Source organism: Euwallacea fornicatus, chromosome 11, assembly GCF_040115645.1.
Source record: "Euwallacea fornicatus isolate EFF26 chromosome 11, ASM4011564v1, whole genome shotgun sequence".
NCBI classification, from domain to species: domain Eukaryota; kingdom Metazoa; phylum Arthropoda; class Insecta; order Coleoptera; family Curculionidae; genus Euwallacea; species Euwallacea fornicatus.
The window spans coordinates 1,954,192-1,977,822 of NC_089551.1; positions in this window are offsets into that span (position 1 = coordinate 1,954,192).

Genomic DNA, 23,631 nt, shown 5'->3' on the forward strand with positions numbered 1-23,631 from the left:
AAAAATAAATAAAACCTTGACACCCTGTATCACGATAACGAAGCAAGATATAACACGCGTTTATCAGGACTTTTTTTCCATAAAATGTGACAAGGAATCACCCCTTGAAATTAATGCCGTCATTTAGTAGAGACTCGGTATATTATAGACTTGTTTTTGGCACTCAAGACTACCCCCGGTAAGAAGGTGAGCGGTTGGATTCAAGGGATGTAGTGGGGTTCTGGCTGGCGTTGACATAAAGTCACTGAAATGATTTCAATTTTAACGTGAAAATTTCGATAAAACTTCCTTCTTTTCCGAAGATTTTCACCTGCAAAGGCAACTCCCCGATTAAGACACCAAGGTTGGAAGCAAAACTGAACTGAACTCCTAACGGTGCTTCAGCCCTTTAAGGGCCCTCAGGTTCTGATTTTGATCGATTGAGCGGATCCTAATAAATTCCACCCGAAACTTTCACAAGTTCGTGAGTGGTCTTTTGGCGAGACAATTAATAACGCCACGAGACCTCGAAAAATCTTAATTCCCGACGACCCTTGGGGCCTTTAATTATCAAGAATTCACCCTGAATTAAGGAGCCTATTAGCTTCCCACGTCCATCGTTAGTCTGTGCCAAAAACCCTTTTGCCAAATTCGAGAAAAGCACTCAATACAACCCCAGGGCAGGTGCGGCCCTTCGATTTCTGACTATCACTACAATTAATTAATAATATTCCCTAATGATTGTTATCGTAGGAAAAAAATTAATTAAACGAAATCGATATTATGGTTTTTTTCCCGATGACGCCCCTTCCTTGGCTACCTGCGCAACACAACAAATTGCGTCTAATCGATCCAGAGGCTCGTTATCTTGGTAGGAAATGGGGTTTTGATTTATAGGAATCATAGTGACTTAGACAATGGGATATTAATTCAAACCAATTTTTACGACAAAGGTGAAAGCGGTGGTCCGGTTTTTGTGATTGGACGCACTCCGAGTGCGTCGTAAATATGAATAATAACCACTAAAAATGTCAATTAAGACCGACGATAAATTACGCTCGTAAAGTGGTATATAGAACAGTTCTTCCTGATGCGTGTGTATATATATATATATATATATATAGATACACATATCTATATATGTATATACATATATACATAGAGGAAGAGAACACATAAACGGACAGATGAAGCTTCCATCTCATTTAAATGCTGGCCCGAGGTGAATCAGAGCACGTCTTGTATCAACATCAACAATATTTCAACGTTAAAAAGGTCCCAGGAGACGTAATTTGGTGTTTGACTTCTTGGCGGTCATGAAATCACCATAATTATGATTAATGTTAACGCATTTACCCCGGAGATAAGGTTTAATTTGTCGGACTTATTAAATTAAAGCGATTTCTTGAGCGATACTTGACGTGTCGATAGGGTAATGTGGATTGATTATCCGTTAAATTTTTATATGGGTGGGTTCGACGATGGTGCCCCCGAGCAGTTTAAACCAATTTCGAACACGATGTAACGGCAAGTGGTGCAAATGCAGACAAGCTCTCTTATCTATGGCCGGCAATAATAAAAACATCGGCCATTGGCATGGTACCTGACATGTCTATTATGCCGATATCGGACGCATATAAACGCGAAAACGCACTCTCAGTACTGATACCCGTGTCATAACTCGTCTTGTCCAATAAACATATCGGCATTACAATTGGACATGTTCGATCTAAATGGCTAAATCGAATGCGTTTCTCTGGGGGCGACTTGTAATGAAAGGCTTCGGATTACATGGATTAATGGTTAAGTCGAAGAGGCCCAGTCAGTTACACCGTTTCGAGTTGAATTTTTTTCCACTCCCCTCCTGACCACCGGCAACTGGAAAGCCCGCCACTGGAGTGGTACTGAATGGCTGAGTTTTTCCCGAAACTCACCCGGACTGTACGGTCGCGTTGGTACTTTTCCTTCGAATTCATTGAAAAATCGTCAATTAGTTGAGGCGTCCGCCAGGGTCCGGACTTCTCCTGAAAATCTCCAAGGTGCCGAAGGTGCCCGCCCCTTTTGGAGTTTCGGGTACCTGATGTCTCGGGAACCTGATTTTGCGTAAAAATTCAAATCAGGTTTTGGACCCTGTTAAGGTGGTCTTCAGCGACACCGCTCCTCTTGCAGCTGACTTATCTCCTTCGCACCGACACTAACAAGGACATTTCATCGTAAAGTTCATAATCGCGCCAATAATTCACAGGAAGCAATAAAACCGTACGCTCATTTAGAAGAAAAAATTACGTTGTATTTCAATTCTAATTAGACGAGCCGCGCCCACACCTTTGCCCTGAGTACCGCACTGTAACAAGTATTTTCCGAGGACCGTTAATTAATTTCAATAAAACTAAAAAGGTGAAGGTTGAGGAATTTTGCTGTGTACGTCAGCATTGGTAAAGGGAACTCAAGGGTGCACGCCAATGGCATTTTCTTGGTAGCATGGGCAATTACGAGTGATAACAGCGGGGGGTTCAGTTGACTGATGTGCCTTTCCGTGGCGACTCTGGCGAACGTGGGCGGCGTAATATGGAAGTCCTGTTAGGTTTCTAGTTGAAGATTTATAGAGGTATTTAAAAGCATTAAAAGTGAGTATCAAATTGTTCCAGTGCGAGCAATCTAATTTCATGAATGTTTCCAATCAGATAATGTCGCGGCCCCAATCAAAATATCCCCGCGACTGCCATGAATAAAGCATCACTTGTCCCATCAGGCACGTGCCCATCCCATACAGAGAAGTCAGTGGCAGATTCGACCGTCCAGCGTCCCGTGGGACGTTATTTCAATTCCCACGATAATTGTGCCTCATTGTCTAACACATCGGACAGACAAAGGGAGCGTGTGTTATTACTCCGTAAGCGTTGTGTCAGATTTAAAAAAACCTAATGGGTCCGTGTTTATATAAATTATAATCTTCATGGCGGTGGTCGCATGTAGGGCCTATTAATCGATTATCGACGGTTAATCGCCACCGAATTATCGTAAATCTGTTCCACATGATGAGTTTCCTTCCTGCTGCGTTTAATTAGGGAAAAATTCTAATGCCTTTAAAAATGATTGCCTCACAAGCCAGTAAGTCGATAATGTAATGCTAGCAGGTTTTCTCTCTATACCAAACCGCTTAAAAAATTAATTTACGACACTACTGACCAGTCACAGATTAAATCTTCGAAGTGCCAATCGCTTTTGCAACGCAAATGTGGGTGGAGCTTTGGCTGCGTGTACCCCAGCATAGTGGTACCGCACGAGACCAACGCAAACCGGTAATTGGAGCCGCGGAGTAAACCCGGTCACGTCTCCAATTAGTACCAATAACAATAATTATTATTATTGCATATAATAGTTTAATTCAGCAGTGGCCATTGGCTACCAATCGATCTTGTCGGTCGTGACCAAATAGAAAATAGCACTATCACTAACCTATTGTTATAGCGGTACTATTTAAGCGACATTTTCATTGACTAGTTATGAATTATGTTTTTAGGCCTGATCTTATCTCGATAAGTATAAGGTTTTTATTTGTCTATTATGGGTGGTCTGTCAGTTATTATTGCGGATTATTATGAGTTACTTTTGAGATGCCAATGTCTGACCCCAAGGACCCGCCGCTGAGAACTATCAATATAGGGCTAATTATCGCGGAGATTCAAGTGCTTAAGTATACGACGCTTAGAGTAACGTGAAAAGAAAACGTCACCATGAGATTCCGCAGATGAAATGCGAAGTTTTCACCCGAACAGGCCTCGGCAACGTTAAAAAAATTGCTCCATTCGCTACCCCTATTGCGTCCTGCCACCATCTCCCAATAAACTCCCATTCCCACGAGATCTATTGAATTTGACACCAGCCTTATTGCCCCCTTGATCCTAATGTACCCCGATAAACATATTGGCAAACTGCACTTGCTCTGGCTCAATGGAGGTCCGGTTTTCCCACGCGCCACCCCCCAGAATCATCCCTCAATTTCGTAAATAAATGCCACCCTTAACCTGTCATTGCCACCCTCCTCGCGATGATTCGAATTAAATGTCGCTTTATTAATCGATTTAGGGCCCTCATGAGAACGCTTTCAGGGTGAGTTTGAATTTGAGAAAGGCCGCGAATGACCTGGCAGGTCACCAGGAAATGACCGAAGGTACCGCTCGAATGTCGGTACTAATCGGGCACACCCTCGGCGGCGCATAATCTTCTTATTGTTCGGGTTTTATTAAGCAGCGTCTTATCTTGATAGCATGACGACTCGTACTTGTTGCTGTCTCAATATTAAATGCATAAAACAATACGGGATTGTAATGTCGGATGTATTATAAAGAAGAAATTATGTTATCATTATAATGCGGTCTCATGACTTTTGTACGGTAGAGGTCATATCCAACTCACTTGGGTACAAAGAGCACACGCAGGTGCTTCTTCTACTAGTGGGACATGTTTATGTGCGAGTGGCAGCCTAATTAGTACCACGAAGCGGCTATCGGTGCATCGCTATAGGACATCACGCCAAATTGGTACTGCCGCGCGCCTAAGTACCACTGTTTTCGCATTAAACCGGGCAAAATTATTGTCCTGGGCACAAAAGAGCATGAGTTAAGGGTAAACGGCGGTAGATCTTCTATCAGTTTGTTTACAATTCGCGGAAAGTCGACACGTTTCTATATACGTACAAAGGCGACGATAAAGGCAGGAGAAATATCGATATCAATAAATTAGAGAGAGACGGCCGTATAAAGTCAGATGTGTAACGATAATGCCTTTTGGAATTAATTGCGCCCCGGCATGCAAAGTGCGACATTAACTTACGGGCCATATTAAATTCCTCTAGAAGTACGATAAAATCTTTAATGGGGAGTATGAAACTATATCTGGTAATAATATTTAATGTTACAGCGGAGGCAAGCCTTCAGATTTGTCGTTTACCGCATTTGCCAATGCCAAAAGTTGGCGTCAGCCCCTCAAAAACTCACGTTTCACAATCGAGCGAATAAAATTGACACCGGATTGGAAAACTCCTTCAACCACAGCCACGATCAACCGTGCAAAATTGCACCAAAAAGACTCACCCCCTTGGGGGACATCATCGGTATTGGACGATTGTTTCTCAGAGATGCTCCGCAACGAGTTCTGGAGTAGCAAGATCAGCGGCCTATTTTTCGTCTCTATCTAACCCCACGGGATAAAGAAAGAGTTCGATGGGACCGGACTGCAGTCATTTGGAATTTCACGAATGACGGTGGCGCAGTGGCGGAAAATCCAAATTTCGCAAGTGAATATCTTTTTTTCGGTTGGGGAGAGATCGGTTGAGGCGTGTTGCTTCAAATCCCAGCGAGGGACAGAGAATGACTGCAGAGTTTCTGAATCAAAATAAGCTTTTTTTGCTGAAAAACGCACGTGCCCGAGCAGGAAGGCCAGATTGACCATAAACTCGAATCTATGTTCGGTTGTTCGACCTTTGGAATGAACTTTTACGAAAATGATCCATCTTTAGAATAAAAAAAAAATCACATTTCCATATATGGAACGCTTGAGAGCATCCAGGCCATTAAACTTTTACTCGCGTTTTATCGTTCAAATCGAAGCCTGGATATCATTAAGCCTCCAATTACAGTGACTTCAATCCACGATCGACCCTTTCGACCCTCAAATAATTGGATCATCTCTGAACTTTATTACCATTACGGAAATCGTGCTTTTATAGGCAATTTTCAGTTACAAAAAGGAAATAATAATCAGGAAGTGAAATAAACGCTTTCGTGATCCGGCCCCATCTAATTAATTTCGCTTAAACCATATCAATCTATGTATCTGGCTCCCGAGCTGCGATAATTCATATGAATTCTCCAACTCGAATGAAACGTTATCACGGTAGAACTGTGTAGTGGTAGCTGCTTTATTGCGTATAAATCATGGGGCCAAATGAAGAATTCAGAGACGGACTTCTTGCAGTTTAAACCTTCTTCTAGACCGTCAGAGAATAATAAATCATTGTGCAACCCCTGGCAGTAGCTTCGATACAATTTTTGAACAATTTCTCGTTAGCCAACAATACGAGTGCACTTGACATTTTTAATAAATACACAATGGCACCCGAAAAGGTTACCAGAACACACGTTGTGTATACTCAACTAAAATATGATAAATTAGCAGTCAGATCTTTATGTTCTACATATCACAGTTAGCATTGTAATTACAATGATTTAGGCTGAAATTCTCGTTATTCTTGGCATTAAGCATTATTCGATTTGATATTATAATAACGTTGAGCCAGATGAAGCGAAGCAAGTGAATGTGAGGCTGCGTTGTGCAACACTCTCGCAGTTTTTGTTTATTCTTCGGCTTTGGCACAACAATCGGCCTCCTCCCATATATTCATTTGTAACAGTACTTTCCTGGTGCAGCGGCTAATAACTCATTGTGCTCTAGTTTTTATTCCGAAAACTCATCAGCCATTCAAATAAATTCTTCGCAGAGCACGGTATAATCATGTTAAGCGTTATTGCCTTTGAACGCTCGGTACATCAGCCATGGGCGGCGCGAGGAATTTCGGTTAGTTCACCGGGGAAAAGGGGGCAGCGCCAGCGGCGTGCCACCGGGGCACACTCCATAATCGGGAAAAATTTCGAATTAAAACATACAAAATTAGGTCACGAATCGGACCCAAGGCGAAGGACCTCAGGGGGCAAGTTCCCTGGTAACCTTTTCCAACCGCCTGTTGATGTCTCAGAGATATCAACAGGCGTGTGGACAGGGGGCCGATATCACGCAGTAGATTTGCAACAGCGAGCGAGGAATAAATGATAAGAATAACCGTCTAACCGTGTTTGCACTGAAATGAAAAAATGGCGGACTAAAACCTTTTAATTCATGTTTAAGGCAGTTTTTGGCTAAGCTGGAGATACTTCCCTGTCCCACACCCAATTTAACCAAGCTTCCAGAGTTAAATCGTGACTAATCTCAACTAATGCCGCTGACGCCTCAAAACGTCATCTCCGAGGCCTGTCAAATTATTGCCGCATGTTGCCGATTCTGGGTAAAGTCCGGTCCCCCTCTCACTCAGAATATCACTCAAAACTGGCAACGCCGCAGAATTCTTTTGCTGCAAGTCCAGTAAGGGCGTGGTCATTATCGCCGATGGGTGTCATACTATAGAGGCATGGTTCGTGGTTCGATAATAATCGTGAGTCGATTGGGTGAGTTAAATGAATATTGAGAAATTTGAGTGATTGACCCAAACTGACCTGAATCGAGCCACGCGACTTCGCATTTTTGGATCCATTCAGGCCTGTCAAAATTCGTCTTTTTATGGGAATTTCTAAAAATTTTCGATGTCTTCGAGCAACCAGCTCGAACTGACCATCGAGAGTAAATCCAACACGTTGCTCTCGGGAGACCACGTTGTGGAACAAATACTCCAGCTACCACTGGACTTCGTGGTTTCTCCTTGTTCGCGCGGGGGGGGAAGCACTGAAGGTCCACGTAGCGACGCTGTCACTGGAGTTTTCACATTGGCGGCGATGTGTTCAGCAAAAATCGTTCAGCCTAGAAATTTCACGTTCAAGACCGAGAAACAAACGCAAATACCAAATTTAATTATTGATCTTTGACCGCATTGAGATCGATAATTTCGAATCGTGCAACGTGCATTAAGTTGCCTATTGAAGATTTCGATTTTAATTGGTTAATGTTGAAGATTGAAGAACGTCCGTGCAAGGCTATACGTCAAGAACTAATCTTCTTTTTTAAGCGGGGTATTGTGACCGGGCTGAAAAGTACATAATAGGGGTCCTCGGTCAATCAATTTTTAACATTTTGAAAAGTTAATTGTTGTTTGTTGAGGCGAGCCGCCCCCAGTGCAGTTTTTCGTACTTTGAACGTATTCTCGATCAAAGGCCACATCAAAGTTCCAATTATTGTTGCGGAATGGGCTGGCACCTATAATGTCGGGCTTCGGTTTAATCTCGAGGCTGATCATGATAATGGAATTTTGACTGACAAATATGCGGACAATTATCATAATCCACAAACCCGAAAGTAGGCTTCTTGCTTCACCCACACCTACAAATCTAGTTATTAATTCCTTCATGTCCGGCGGCGACACGTCTTGTGTAAAATCAGTGACCATTAAACAACCGATTTTTTTAGATCACGAACTTCAGGTGTATGATTATTGTTGCGCAATCGATACCAGAATTTCAACATTTCCAACGATTTTGATTAGTTTGTCATTGATCTTATCAGTTCCTTGGGGCTGTGTTAGCGCCAACATAAGGATCTCGTAAATTACGTTAATAACTGGCATTTACATAATAAACCATTAAAAACAACTAAGTATGAACGATGAAGTTTTTAACTGTAATTTTATGGTAATTTTCGTGGTCTTATATGGCGTTTGACGAAAATGTCAGTTAGTGAGTCATTCCGCTGTTGGACAAATAAAAACCATAAAAAGGAAATTGGGCCTCGTGACGGGGGCCCTTACAGGAAACCTAGACACGTGATTAGAAAACTCCATCCTGAATAAATATGCTCTTCAGGCTGCCTCCGATATATGGGCCATTAATTCGGGTGGATGTTTCCCATATTAAATTACCGGGTCAATAATAGTAATTTCACGATTTTTTCGCTGGTTTTTCAGAATTCGCCAGGTAACAATCGAGGGTTCTTGGCCGAACAAAGAGTATAAAAAGCCAAATCGAATCGACAAAGGAAATTACTTGGCTCGCGAACGAAAATAATAACTTCATTAAACTCCCTTTTTGGCTCGGCTTATTTCGGGTCCTTTCATACTCGCCCTATAAGGCCCTTCAGAATTCGCATTTCTTCTGCTGGTTGAATTTTATTCCAGAGGCGTAACACTTCCCGGAGCGGCCTTTCTAACGCGTCACTCTACCGGCGAATGCAGCACTAGAGGGGTGAGGTGGGAAGGGCTAAAAGGCATAATCGGTTTTGGCGTAGCCGAGAAGTTTGCCGAAAATTTGATTGGGATGCATCACGCGTAATCTAGGAACTGCGCATGATCCACCGGCGTTCGAATAGGGCGCATCCTATTCGAACACGGAATTCGATAAGATATTTTCGGAAACTCGTTCGGACTCGGTTCTTGCCCGTGACGTTAACTCTTACAAATAGATTTGTCACTCATTCGCCTTATCGATTGACCGTCGATCTACGGCCAATAATCAATAACGACAGGCGTACCTAATCGAATATCTAATTAATATAGCTCGAGGATAACTTATTAAAATATTTGTCAACTATCGCTCGTATATCTTTATGGTTCTGGTATGTTTAATGCTTTGATCGGCAGTTGACAAAACTGTCGATAATTTTTTTCCAGGGCTCGTGGTCTCAGACGATGATTGACAGGGTGACAACGGAAAAACGAGTCGATCTGATAACGTTCCGATGCTTCGAAAAGCGATTGTGTGCCATAATCGATGTTTATAGTAACGATTATTAATAATATCGATCTTCGTGGTTTCAGACTCAAGGGGTTTCCGTGAATCGCGGGAATGTCGTCGCACGTTGGCGGTCGTGATTTATAACACTTTAAGCTGAATTCAGTCCTAGACGCTAGACAAGGTAGTAAGTACATTTAATCAACAGGAAATATGAATTTAATCCAATTAGTTTCCAACTCGTGAAAGCTGTTTACGACGCATTTATTTAATGCCTTTTTAGCTCTAGTTAGGAAACATCTCTCAACCGTTGCAGCTGAGAGATATCGTTCGCGCCAGAACCGGATTTAGCCCCGCGCAGGAGTTAACTAGCAAAACTTGCACCTGCCCGTGGAGCGCTATTACAGGGCTTGCGATCGAATTATCGCGATCTTGGCACCTTTTTTTTCAGTCAAATTATCATACTAATAGGACTTAAGCGATCTCGCTGATGGTTTTCGGGCTGCCAATTGCCCCAAGGCATCGTTCATCGGCCCTGTCGGGTGTTTGAAGTGGGCCCCGATTATGGGTTTAAGGATTTTTTATGTTTTGATTGGGCCCATTAAAGGCCCGATACTTCGAGTCATCCTCCCCCGAAAGGTTCATCGAGAACCTCCTCTGGCACGGAGAAATTCCATTCCATTGCCAGCACGTGTCGGATCGTGGACGTCCTCGTTAATCACCTCAAATCTGCTCCCAATATAAATTTCTAAGCAGGTAATTAGAATACCTGCAGTGGATGGTAAACATACAATAATAAAGTACTCTTAGCACGTACTTATCAATGAGTATATGTTTAGAATGTAATTATGATAATTAAGTTGTCTTTTACAGCGTTTTATGCGGCTATAATACCGCAGGGTGTGTGCAGTTAAGACGCTAATTACCGCGGCAATAAATGCTACGTTTAGTCCTGAATTGGTAATAATTCAGAGAGTGCCTCATTGGCCGGAATGGTGAATTTCTCTGATTGCGAAATATAAAAATTTTCCAGGCTTTCAGCGGGGCCGGCGAGGGCAATAAGTCACCGTTTGACCGGCGTTATTTACGAGATTGGTCTACCGTTACTTAACACGGACAAATCGCAGAAACCTGCAGCTACGAGGGTGGACGTGGCAAAAAATCGCCTTAACAACACAGTTCACTTAGTTACGACGCAGCAAAACGTAAAAACAGTTACGGAGTAATAAACCAGTCGGCGAAACGCAGCCAGATAAAACTGCCTCTAATATATTAAGTGCAGTATATCACTTTGAAACTTACTTGACCAGCGGTTAGTCCAGTTAACTGACGCGGAAGTTGCCGCAAAAATCCCTTGGAGTAATAAGTGCCATTGTAATGATAGTAAAACCAACACCGTGTGCAGATTACAAATCGACGAGTGCTGCCGCTGCACGTGCAGGTTGATTAATTTGAGCTGGACACAGGTCGAGAAGTGCTGATCTCGTCAATGACGAATTTCATTTTAAAGATTCCGGGAATCGGGCCGGCGGAGGAGGGGCTGGACTCTACGTCCGGTTTCTGGGACCTCATAAAAATCGGCTGCTACCTACCAGGAGAACTGGATGTGGCGTTTTCGCTCACCTCTGGCCACCCCTTCCTAGCCAGCGAGGCACCCACGAGCGAGAAATCAGTTTCGGGTTCCCCCATAGTAAAAAATACCATCCGGCCAATAATGGACAGCCGACGAAGCGGTCCGCGGCACAGGCGCCACAATCCGCTGCAGGACACTACAGGGTGTCGACTTGAAAACTCTCCCATCCCTGTTATCTCGGGAGGGGGTAGATTTTGAAATAATCGCGGGAACACGTGGAATTTGTTATCGACAATTTTCACACAGAACTGACTGCGCCTCGATCAACCCCCGCCCCCCAGAGCCACCCTCTCGAATATCGTAAATGGTAAAGGGGGTTAAGTGACACATCACGGTAAAAGGGTTTGCTTTCTCTACATTCGAGTACCTGATTTGTTGCTGTTGCGTGAAAATAATCTAATGGGGTAAAATCTGGTGATCTCGCGGGCCATTCCATCGGTCGCCTTCCGTCGTTCCATTTGTCAGGAAATCGGTCATGTCGCGCTAGGCGAAAGTGAGGCGGCGGAGACCCGACTTGCTGAAAATGCACTTAGTCATTTTGCAAGATCTTTCCACCAACTTGATCTTCGAAATGAGTTGTTGTTCAAGGATCGATTACGTCTTCAAGTCGGTTTAAGTGCAGCTCTCCAGTTAAGATTTCCTCAATCTACGAGGAAAAACTGAAGGGTGGAAAATGTCATAAAAATTGATCAACATTTTTTGAAGTTTCTCTTGAGATCAGGAACTTTGCTCTTTTCAATGAAATTTTCTTTTCACGTTTTTTGAAAATGATCTGACAGTTGTTTGGTTTCACTCGAATGGCCGGCCAGGACTCTCAATCTATAGCGGCGACTGAGCTCGCCAAAAATGAATAAATAAAATAATAAAAAATAATTGAAATAAATAATGAAAAACCTGCCATTTTAACAATCATTTCTTGATTAGAAGGCACGTATGTCGCGGCCCTGGCAAGTTAACTAAGTTTGATAACATCCATGGAAACGTCGGAGGCCGGACAGTATCGGTCAGTTTCGTGGTCCCGATGGAAATTATCTTGGAGGCATGATTAGATGTTGAGAAGGTCAAGACAAAGTCAAATTCTGCTGGGGAATTAAATAAGCTCTCCAGAGTGTGTTGAAGATTACTCCAGACATCTACATCTTCGTGACCTTGGCGAGAAGGCCTGTGGGATAAGGCGGCAAACACACTTTACACGTTTTTGTTGTTCTTTGGCGCTTCGGAGAAAGTGGTACTTATGAGTACCGCGAGGAATTAAAAACGTTTATCCTGAAAATTTCAACTAAATAAAATCCGCATGTTACGCTGAAAATTGAATAACACAAAATAACATTTTTATGACAAAAAAGTTGTGTGATATAAAGTAAAAGTGTACAAGAGATTCAACTAACCCGAATTTCACACACGTGACACAACGCACGCAGTACTACTTTTGACCTAATGACAATAACAAATGAAGATGTGAGTTCGCGCTTGCGCATCAATTCCAACGACATGTGTTCGCTGCAAGTACCGACGAGCAAGAGTGGTCAAAGTGGGCTCAAATGACAGAAGAGTGGTTGAAAATCACAGTAAGGGTTTTAAGTACCGTCAGGTACTGTAACGTTAAACACTAGAGGTTTCAAGATTGCTGACGGATAGATCAGAACTACAGGTAGCATTTTGTTGCGCTCTGGGCAATTCAAAAATTATGAAACGGTACGTAATAAAGGTACCACAGAAACAATATCGCATCGTGACCATGTCGATCCGCCTTCACTTCACTTGTTCAACGTCGAGGCGACGTCATGTTAGCCTTGTTCGAGTTGGCCCCGCGGCCTTTTATCATCTCGAAATATCGCCTAATCGGAAAAGTGCAGTAGTGGTACTCAAAACTACTGTGGTACCTCGACTGAACATAGTTCAATTTGGTCGCGCAGCGTGACGTGACCCGATTAATTATCTATCGATTTTTGACACATTTTTGCGACCCAATACAGTCATGATAATTAGTCAATAAGTTGTAACAGACTTCACCCACGATTCGAAAGTAGTACTAGTATTGATCTACCTAGCCGACTGGTACTAATCTAATAAACCGTTTTGACTGCTTTTATCGGAATCTGAATCTTGTTCTGAAAGTGAAACAAAAGCATGATGTATTGACCGAATTTGGCAGTGACTGGTACTTGAAAGGTTTATGTCTAGTGACCACGGAGGAGAGCTTTTTATAAAAATAATGAGGGAATTAGAATATGATCTAATTATCCGGTACCACCCACCCATAGAGCGCTTATTACGAGATCCTGGTTCAATGCAATTTTTTCATTACTACTTAGTCTGAGGCTGGCAGTACCTTGGTTTACAGAGTGGTCCAAAGAACGCTCATAAAGCATAATTACTATCTTTCTATGTAATAAAAGAGTCATAAAACAAATAACCGAGCGCATTGGGTAATACCCGATAATTGATAGGTGGTACCGTGCAATTTTCGCGGTGCTCCCATTCATGAAGGCTGACTCTAGATCGAATTTTGTCGGTGGCGGCGCTAATGGCTCTAATTACTCAATCACGCCGGTGAAAGGTGTTAATAATGGTACCACACGCCCTCGATTTTCTACATACTTATCTGATAGATTATGTGCGTTTCAGGGCGAAATCCAGGCTTCTTGGAGACAAAACGGTCTTATCTGAAATCGTGGTACTATTGAAGTACCATTTCGGGCCTGAACGGTTGACAATGATCTTTGAGGTGAAATATATTTTCGACTTGGCAAATCAGAGCGACAGGTAGGTATAACGTTCATTCTTCGCATTGTAAACGCTCCTTTATGTGGGGCTTTTATGCCGAGCAGGTATTTCTTTTTAGCTTTGGGCCGCAGGGATTTCTTTTTTAGCAGCTGATTTTTGATGATACAGTGCCGGCGAAAAACGACCTCGTTCCGCAATTAACTAAAGAACAATTAGCGGCCAATTAGCCATTGTGTTTTTGCTCTGGTCGAGCGGAGCTGGGTCCAGCGTGAGCGGAGGATTCGTGTGCCTGAAACATCGCTTTTACAGCCGCTGGTATGGAGCAATGAGGCAGTACTGCCGATCTGGTACTTCTGGTAATGCACAATGTGTGTCAAGGTCCATTTGCGCCGCGAAAGATCAAAAATCGAACCAAACAATAGAAAATCGGGCGGTTTTTTGTCCCGTGCGCAGCCCCGGGCGCTCCAATCGTGGGTGTCCTTAAAAGTGCAATTCGAATTATGTTCTCGCTAATAATAATTTTCATGTAACAATATTGTTACAGTTTTTTTCGAATGCATTGGAATGCTTTTGTAACCAGGCTTCGCATTATGCATGCAAGGCTCGACGATATTGCCATTAGAGCGCTGAAAATCGCTATGACTAAGGTGAGAAGCAGCACCTGATTGTCATAGGGGATGAGTCGGGAACAAACGAAAGAGGGGGCGTTTTTCATTTGATGCCTAATGAAAAATTTAGTTCTGACACGGTGATCTATCTGCAACAGCATCTGGTGCGTTTTCGGTAATTTGGCCTTACAAATGGGTTCCAAAACACTCAGGTAGCGTCATTAACCTGCAGGGAGGCTTGGGAATCGAGCAGGATGGGAATACAATAATAAACAATTCCTGATCAGGCCTTAAGAGGGCGACAACTCATTCTCGAGTGCTCAAAGAAGCACATCAGTGTTGGACGAGCGTGTAATCGAGGCCATCATCCCCGCAGGAGAGGTTTGCGTCAGGAACGACGCGAGTAGCTGCAAGAACTATGCTCCTTATATGAGGACACTTTGCTCACGGCTGAATGCCCGTAGTTTCCGCAAATTTGCAATAAATTCTACTAGGACTTCACTGATTTACAACATATACACAGTTCGTATTGAGTAGCCGGCGTTGCCCTAAATCAGCAGTTGCATAATTAGCAACAAAATATATATTGCTTCCTTCTTTCACATTTGCCGCCGAGTTGAAACTTCCAATTCAGGGCCTAATGAAAGTTGACATTGAAGGCCTGCTAAATCCCCTGGCGGCCGTTATACAAATGGATCTTTTAGTAGGTTCATTCTGGAGGGAGATCTATATTTGTCGGGGAGTGGGGTATTGCGAGCTTATTACTAATGGAACGTGGTAAAATACATATTCCGTTATTCTCGATAGCATTTGTAAAAAATTAAAATTATCCGGAGAATATTTTAATCTACAATAGCCAAGGTGCGCCAAAGGAAATACGGACTGAGATGGAGAACGTCTGAAGAAATGGGGTGGAATTATTTAGTAAGTAGTACCCCGCATCCTGTTTGGCACATGTCGGGACGCGTGGCCCTTCAGTAGTACTAAAGCCGCCCGCCGACGCAGATGGGCCATTATTCCCGGTTTGAGACGAAGGGAAGCTATTCCAGAGCCGGACCGGGCCCCTGGTCTAAGCGATCGCAATCACCAGCAAAAATCTGGATACGTCTCTGATGGAGATTGAAAGGAAATCTGTGCGATACACCTACAGACAGGTGGTGATGGACCGTTACCCATACATATGTTCAGCCACCCTTGTTTACTGCTCCTAAAACCCATTGGTTTGAAATCGAAAGGTTTTTGGCACGGATGTGCGGACACCCTGTATGTGCTTCAATCCCGACTACAGCTGGGGATAAGACAGGTGAGGCTGGAGACCTGCAGCAAAACCTTAACGGATTTTGACCCTTATTCGAGACACCTTTGCCTCGCACTCAAGCAACCGAGAATCTTTTGCAAAAAATTTCCTTGGAAGACTATAATAATAAAATATATCATTGACTTTAAGTGTTCGTTGAATATTCTTCGGGAAAGCTACAAAGTCGTTTGAGGTGTCTTGAGCAGTGGCGTTTTTAGAGCTTTCTCAGGCGACTTAGGTGCAAATGTGGATGTTGCTGCGCCACTGGCACTTTACGACAGGAATGGTAATAAAATTTCGAGGCTGTAATGTATTTGATGCCGGACAGGTCAATAATACTGCCTGGATTATCTTCTGATTCAATAAAGAAGAAGGCGATATATTGGCGGATTTATTTGACATGAAAAGCTAAGAGGATGGTGATGGGTCTTTGGAACTTTGTTACGTTTTAGAAGCAAAAAGATTCTCATGCGAAAGAGACAACATTTTCAATATGTTTCCCATGACGGTTGTCCTCGATTGTGGTCAGAATAATTATGCAAATGTCCGTTTTCATCAGTGACCAGCTCTATCGGCGCATTTAAATTGGACGGGGACACAGATCACACGAGAAACCGAGATTCTCTGTGAGAATCTTCCTTAAACTGAAAAAGTACTCCGGAAGAGCGGTAAGGCCGTTTTTTTAATATTCCGGTTTACCCTCTCAAACTCCCTCCGTGTCAACCCCATAACGGCTCTTGGTCCCACTTCAGTCCCACGGGGTGGCAAAATTCTTATCGTACAGAGAAATTTTCTTTGGTGAAAGACACCTTAAGGTCCCGATCATAGCGAGAATAATTGACATTTCAATTCTCTTATCAGGAACAGATGCCAGCAAAGGATAAAAAGCCGACGCCACGTGTAACTTCGCACGACACACGTGTCTTTCAAAGGAAGAAGGTGGATCGGCTTTGATTGTTTAGGAAATGGTCCTGGCGAAGGCAAGAAAGAGGTGACTTCCTCGGGGACTTTATTATGAGAGTGTGTCCAGCTGCCATCCTGCATAGTAATTTGACCAAGGAGGAGCATTCTTGCGGGAACATCTGGAGGGGAAACCGTCAGTTCAACGTAGCAATCAATGGATCATCTCTTGAGCCTAAAGTAAGCAATTTAACTTCCTTATTCGAGTCGTAAATGTTTTAGTACTTTGCAAATATTGATTCCGGAAACTAAATTATAAGCTCGGCTTAGCTCGTTGTTTGCCCGCGCTAATCAAAAATCACGGATTTGGCTCGCGAGTAAAATGTGTGCTTTATCATCGCTCATTCATACAAAGCCGTTTATTAAGACCTATATAAATCAAATTTTTATACAGAAACGGGCTGGGATGTTTACCCTCGTGATCTTTTGCCTAAGCGCCGACCATTGTGGGATTCGATTCGGGGATCGAATTTCCCTGTTGCACAATGGTTTGACGTTATTTTTGCTTTTTGATTCGACGTTGAACAAAAATTACCTGCCACCCGACTGGGGCATGTGCCATACCGGCAGATGCCATTCGGGATCCTTTGTTGACAAGAAATCTTTCTTCGTCTTAGATGTACAATTGAATCACCTTTTTCCCATTACTATATAAATCTCTGCACCAGAAGCCCAAAAACTGTCCTCATCGCAGCTTATTCATCAAAGCTCCTCAAAAACCTCCCCTACATCGTCGATGGGAAAAAGAATTTCACAGCACACACCACCGTGAATTTCGAAAGTTTGATGGCCACTGTTCGCTCTAAGGGTAAATAAGCAAGCAACCCCCGGTAACTACCCTCAGCAGCAGGTAAATACCAGACAGATGCGAGTATTATCCCTCGGTTGCTCACCTTTCAAATTAAAATGCACATGAGATATGGGCCTCCGGGCATTCCCGATTTCAGACGGGTTGATTTTTTCTCAAAATGATCAAGTGTGTTATGGATGGGACGAAGCACTCATTTTGGTGGGCTTGGGCAAATAATGGTAATGAATCGCATGAATATGTAATTCTATACTGATGGATTGTGTGAGTGCGATGTAGAATCCCCGGGGGTTCTGGACGGCAAGTTGAATGAAGACTTTGATATAGTTCAGGTTAATGGTTGTGGAGGTATGAATTCGAATAGAAAAGGTGCAATTGATTGTGGATGTTTACAATAGAAAATTATTCAGAGCAACATGCACAATACAATGTGGGCCTTGAGGAAACTAGTTTAGTATGCACACAACCAAACTCATGTGGAATCACCCAGTATTTACGAGAAACATGTTTTATCCCGCAAACGCGCAACAACCTAATAAAAATCGAAAGCGACCACCACTGAAAGCGGTTAAATTCATGAAAACATGATCAGATTTGTTCTTGAATTCTCGATTTTAGTGTTCGAACGTAGTCCTAATGAAGTTATAAGTTTTTTCTTTCTGTAAAGTTAATTAAAAATGCCTTATGTGGGGTTAGCAGACCTTCAAGAAGGGGGGGGGGGAGATACTGGTTTTTCGGAACAAGACATGCCTCAAAGGGATATTGCACGAATGGTGAGGGTAGACAAGGGGTTGTTTCAAAACTCATTCACGATGAACGAAGAAGAAATCTCATCTCGAACTTCAAAGACAACTTTTGCCGGCTACAGGCGTCAGCTTGAGGTCTTCTTAGCAGGAAACACCTGAGGGTTCCGACCCTATCAGTACAAAGTAAAATTATCAATTGGTGTTTGGAGCACCAAAACTGGACAACTGAAGACTGGCTAAGTGTCTGGTTTTCAGATGAAATCAGACTTGGGCCACAATTCGAGGTCGCGAGAGACAGGCAGGAAGGCTTTGGAGAGGCCTCTCTAAAGATCCTCTCTCGTTCGTGCCCGATAATGCACCTCCACATACCAGCGGAGTTAGTAAACGTTTTTTAGACGTCGAAGATGTGACGGTTTTGGGTTGGCCTCCTTGCTCAACGGATCTTAATCCTATTGACCACTTGTGGGATAAGCTTAAGGGAAGGATTAGGGCACGTCAATATAATCCTGGAAACACCGAACAACTATTACAAGCGGTTTTAGAAAAATCGAGAAGCGTTCCCTAGAAAGCCATTGATAATTTAATGGAGAGCACGCCTCATCGAACTCGTTCTCGCATTAACGCTAGAGGAGGCAAACCTGATAATTAAATTTTAGAAACTTATTATTTTTTGCGTCTTAAATTTTCTTCTACCTCACATTTAATCTTCAGAGGAATTTACGCTTTTGTTATTCTTCTTTAGTTTTAGAATTTGCTTCAATAATTTTTTCCTATAACAAAACGTTTTTCGGATGAACTGCCTTTTATCTCGAAACGATTATTTTCTAGCGTAATTCTGTTTTCTCGTAATTCCCCTGCTATTATGCATGTAAATTTGGTTGGGCGTATTTGGAACGTTATCGGCCAATTTGGACGGGCATTTTTCGGCCACTATCTGAGAAGCTACGAAACGCGCTGTACGCCACTGACTGGCCGGATATTTCCAGTTCATAAACGCCAATTTGACAGCGCCGCTACGAGAAAATCAGGGTGGCGCGCGAAAGTGAGCTGCAAACGAGTAAAACCGCGTTCCTCTCTCGACTCCCTCGACTGGTTGGCTCCATTGCGTTAAATTTTAATAGGCCCGCCACTGCTCAACTCGCACATTTCCGCCAATAAATAAATCCAAAGATGCAATTATTATTATTACCTCATTTAGCGGCTTTTTTCGCTCGAAAAGTTTCCCACAGTCCTGATTACCATTTAAAGTAAAAGTGACTTAGCTAATAAAGAATTGAGTTGTCAGTGGTAACAGGTGAGGGACAACACGCCTCGGTTGCAGGATATTATCAGACACACTGTCGCGTATCCGGAATCCTGGTTGTATCAGCAGTAATGCAAACAGTAAACGCCCTGTATGTTCCTATGCATTATTTATAACGCGTAATTGATGTAAAGCTCGCCATGGTGGCGAGAGTGATAAATGGCTTCGTTAATCGATCGATTGTTAATATCAATACATTTTTTTTCTGGTATAACTTCCCAAACCTCCAGTACCAATTCTAAAGAACGTTCGATAATTTATGGTTCGCCTTTATCAAATTAAACGAGTGAAAGTGAAGTCAAAACATATTCGATTACATTCAATCAAAGTCATTTGTACGCGATGGAAACGGCATAACCCTAATTGAAAGTATATAATCCTAAATACCGGCCTCTTGTGGCGGCAAAACGGCCCGGACTTTGCATTGATTAAGAGATCATTAATCACTTAATTATGTCCATTTTGGGGAACTTCGCGTTGCATGAATTCTGACAGTTAAGAATTTCCCAGTAAACCGACAACAAATGGTAATGGTCGGTGCTACCGCGGAAAACATTAAACCAAATCAAAACCATCAATATCGGCCGGTTTACCGTTAGGGAAAAATCCTGCGCAAGAGCAAACCGACCGTGAAAATATTTATCACTAATGATTCCGTTTAATCTCACGTGTGAAGCCGACTATAGTATGAAATAGTGCTGTGCATGCGTGGTCAGCTTTTACACCTTCCGATCGCGACCGCACCATCAATTACCATCTTAAGAGGTGGTATATCGATAAGGTTCGATGGTGGACCGTCATCTAGAGCAAGAACGCCGGGGCCATCAATTAAAAGTACCACGGAGAGCATGGGAACCGCTGGAATGGAACCTGATGCGTAGGCAAGGGGCCAAGACTGGACACCACGAATACCAGTATCGATCACCAGGAGAGCTTGTGACAATTTCATATATGCAGCGTGTCTGCGTAACTTGAAATCGCATGGGAAACTACTTTTTTTTTAAGATGATCAGCGTCTAACGCCATAGGAAGCAATCAACGAGGGTTAAATCAGGAGATATAGGAGGTCGAAAGGGCTCTCCTGTTGAAAATATTTCGAAGGTTTTCTCTGACGGCTGTGGCATGAGGCACCAACTTGCCGAAATCAAAGTTGCTGTCGTCCTTGTTGGGGGTCAAATATTCTAACACATGTTGAAATTCACCGTGAAAGGAGGATTAAATGGTTTGAAAGAGAGGGAAGGCCGGGTCGAGGCACTAGTGAAATGACTTAAAGCTTAAGTAAATAATCCCTCATAGTTGCACAGATTATTAGCTCTTTGTTTTTTGCAAATGGCAAAATTAATTGCGTTAAATTAAAGCGTGCGATTGTTATGAAAACGTGTTAAGAGAGGAAAAGTTATCGGGCACTTCAGAAACGAGAGAGAGAGAGTAAATGTGCATTACTGAAACTACCGAAAATGAAATTTTCTTAAGAAATCTTCACGTTTTTCCGAAATTTTGGTATACGACTCAAAAGTGTGAAGTCTGACCATTTCATGTCAGGCGCAAGACCATGCAGAACTCTTCGCAAAAAATTAACTTTTTTTCATAAAATCGGTGACAGAAACGTTTCCCGTATGAGCCCAACTTAAGTAGACACCCTGTGCATCATAGTGAATATCTAATATTTGCCAAATATTTTAATAGCCTTTATGCAGGTCTTGAGGACGATCTTCACCATATCACCACAGTTAATAGAATGAAATGTTCCCAAAGTAGTGATCGAGAATTGCTGCATTTTCATGAAGGGTTATATTAGATTTCATTAACAAAGACCCATAGAAAAAGTTCTACGAGTCTACTATACCGTGCCGCTCTACCTTGTACACACCCCCTTCCCCTGTTATCATTTTAACAAATTATTGTTTTTAAAGGCCGCATTTATTGATTAAATAAACAAACTTCAAAAGTTCGCATTTCTTCTCGTATTTAGTGTTGCTTGTATATCATTTATAAAAAGTTAACAGGGGCGGGGGACAATTGTGAGTCGCACACTGTACCCCCCAAATGTCCGCAGATTATGTCTTTTGGAAGGTGTGCAGTTTTGAACTTGATCCAAACATGAAGGGATCCGTGGTTTCTCAAGGAACGTCTGCTAAGAATTCCCAGGCAATCTTCCCGATTTAACCCTCATTTACTTACATTCTTGGGGTATTCACATAGGAGCCTACTATAATCTACCAAAATCGACCTGCCAGATTCTTCCCTTTGAAAGCTAAAATTCTCCACATCCAGTTCCACTATTGGAAGGTTTATGGAATCTCGGTGAAGGCCTGGCGATGCTCTTCCTATCCAGCCCGTGCGCGAAAGTAATCCGCAGTCCCTCCAGGGGCGGTCCTCGAGGGAGTTTTGCTTTTGAATTTTTGGCCGACCGAGACCTAGAAATTCGTCGAATGATAAATATTGTGGACCGACGGTCCATACCCTAAAATGGTGTTTCGCGATGGCGTTTACCCAGATTCGATATGCGAAAAGTGGCCCGCCAAACTGGCCACGGACTGGACATCCACGTTCGCCCCGGCCGGAGCTGGCAGCCTCGGGACACATAGAAACGAAGAGGGTCGATATTGCAGTCGAGAATTAATGGTTGTTCTGAAATCGCAGGTTTCTAGTTCTTTTAATCCGGTCTAATTGTACCTGATCAATGGAGTTTCTCGACTTTGCAATGGTACGAACTTGGACCACAAAAAAATTCCATCATGCGACACTTAAGAACAATAATTATGGCCCACGCGTCTACACTAATTTTTTCTAGGTACACCTTTGACTTAACATTAACAAAAAGTCCAAGAGGGGCATTAATTACATCCCACATGGGACAAATTGTCTGAATAATTCATGTCGCTCATTGTCTTATGCCGCATGAAAAATGCCTTCCGAAAATCGTCCAATGCCACAAAAATTTTCTCTTTGCCTTCAGAAGCTCGGACCAACGAGGGGGGACAATTAAATTGGGAGTGACCAGGTGTCCGCCGGTTCCAGGAACCCTCACGTGATCTATTCAATCACATTCTTCGGACATTAGTTCCTGGGAAGATCAGCAAGTGACACAATGAGAAAAAATGCACAGAAACTCTCACGCATCGCCTTTAGGCCGAACTTGGACCGATGGACGATTAAATCTAATTAACTAAGGGTCGTTTTGCATTAATTTATGGTCTGGTAATTGAGATAATTACGCCAATCGCAATAAGGAATTTGTATTTTATCATTTGCAGCGCGTTTTAACAGGTGTTCACGTCATTTAAGGATCGAGATAATTCAGTTTTCCCATGATTATGTTCTTATTGAATTTGTTCGTCGAAAGAAAAAACATGATTCTCATAGAAGAATAATCGTTGTGCTCATGTGTGGCAAAAATTCCTGACCCAAATGATTATGATGTTGCGCTATTAGATGCAGTAGCACCCAAATTCCACCAGATCAAGTTCTTCTCGTTTGATTAGCCGTAAGTCGGTCTTGTTTGCTTCTGCCCACTTGTTCTCAGAGATTAGAGATCATTACTTATTTTATCCGAAGAACCTTGAACGGCGCCAGCACTTGCTCAAATCAGTAATTGTTTTCGGTCAGTGGCGTTTCGCGTACAGGGTGCCGGTTCTCGAGCTCCAGCACGAGGATCTCGGCAACCGACGGTTGAAGTTGCGCAACTCGAGCTTCGGAATTCGAGGAATTTCGACGACTCTCGGAAGCGTTCGGACGAGACTGGCATTTTCGGAAATCCAAGATGGCGAACGCGAAGTCGATGATGGTCGTCGAGAATCGAAACGTCGAATTTCAGATACGACATCGTCACGTTGCAACCGTAGGCCCAACAAAGAGCTCACGCATTCCGCAGCTAAGTTCACACCCTCGCACAGATTTATACCCCGATAATTTGTCACATTACGCGGATTTATCGGGTCATTAATTGCGCGATAGAAAAGTCACTTACCATGTGGCGAGTCCATAAATTAACCGATAGAAAAGTGAAATGGTACCTTGTACTGGTACTGCGTAAGGGTGATTTACTGCGGTGCTGAAAGTGTTTTGAGCGCAATTTTCTCCTAGGAAGTGGCCCAACTCACTTGCGAGCACGTGCCCGCGTGGGGGAGGTGGCTCTT